Source organism: Microtus ochrogaster, chromosome 21 (assembly GCF_000317375.1).
Source record: "Microtus ochrogaster isolate Prairie Vole_2 chromosome 21, MicOch1.0, whole genome shotgun sequence".
In the NCBI taxonomy this organism is placed as follows: domain Eukaryota; kingdom Metazoa; phylum Chordata; class Mammalia; order Rodentia; family Cricetidae; genus Microtus; species Microtus ochrogaster.
In genome coordinates this window covers 4,675,863-4,677,300 of record NC_022022.1, presented here as the reverse complement: position 1 = coordinate 4,677,300, position 1,438 = coordinate 4,675,863, and positions in this window count along the sequence as shown.

Genomic DNA, 1,438 nt, shown 5'->3' with positions numbered 1-1,438 from the left:
TCTCTCTGTCTCACACACACACACACACACACACACACACACACACACACACACACACACACACGATTTATCGGAATGACTTACAGGCTGCAGTCTAGCTAACCCAACAATGAGTAGCTGTGAATGGAAAGTCCAAGAATGTAGTGGCTGCTCAGTCCCCCAAAGCCGGGACTTCTATATATGCTGGAATCTGGAAGAAGCCAGCGAAGGAATGGATGTTCAAGCAGGCAAAAAGCAAGAGCTTCCTTTTCCTATGTCCTTATGTAGACTTCCAGCAGACAGACCAGATAAAAGGTCTGTCTTCCCACCTCACAATCGGGATCAAAGATGTACATCCTCCCTCAAGGGTCTGGACTAAAACTGGATTCACCCGCTTCAAGCAGAAGACCTCTTACAAGTGTGTCTTTCATTTCTGAATTGTGTTAGGGTTCTCTAGAGTCACAGAACTTATGGAATGAATCTTTCTCTCAAAGAGAAAGAGAGATGTGTATGTGTGTGTATATGTATATATATATAAAGATATTCACACACACACACATTGGAATGACTTTATAGGCTGCAGTTCAACAATGGCCAGTTAGGAAAGTCCAAGAATCTAGGAGCTGCTCAGTCCCACGAGGCTGGCGGTCTCAGCTGGTCTGCTGGGATCTTGAGAAGGAATGGATGGGCGACAGGTGAGGGCAAGCAGATGAAGAACAGCCTTCCTTCCCCCACTGTCCTCATGCAGGCTTCCAGCAGATGGCGTGGCCCAGATTAAAGGTGCGCCTGCCTTCCTGCCTTGAGATCCAGATCAAAGTCACGTTGTCTTCCTGCCTCAAGATCCAGATCACAAGTGTGCCCTGCATTTCTGGACTGTAGTTCTTTCCAAATACAGTCAAGCCGACAACCAGGAAGAGCCATCACATATGGGTATTTTCGTTTTTGTTTAGTTTGAGGCAGGGTCTCCCTGTGTAGACCAGGCTATCTTATTGATCCCTACACTTGCTCTTATCTATGGTATACTCTTTCTCATCTCAGGATTTTGCAGCTTTGGTCCCCAGGGCAGGGATGTAGCTAGGTGGTAGAGCACTTACTTAGCCTGCTTTCATGCTGATGCTTTTCCTCCAGGTTTTTGGCGTGGATGGCCCAGCCTCATCCTTTAGGGGTCAATACTCTCACTGAAGGCGTTTTTATTACCCTCCTTTCCGGTTTCTTTCCTTCTTAGAATTGATTAAAGAATGTTCAGTTGCCTTGTCTTGTTTTTAACTTGTTTATCAACTGCCCCCCTCCCATTATGGTGTAATTTATGAAGTAAAGATGCTTCTTTCTAATTATCTCTAAAACTGGTGCCCGCTGCCCTGTCCCATGGTAAAGAAGAAAAGTGAATTTTAAAATGAAAAGGAAGCCGGGCGGTGGTGGCGCACGCCTTTAATCCCAGCACTTGGGAGGCAGAGGCAGG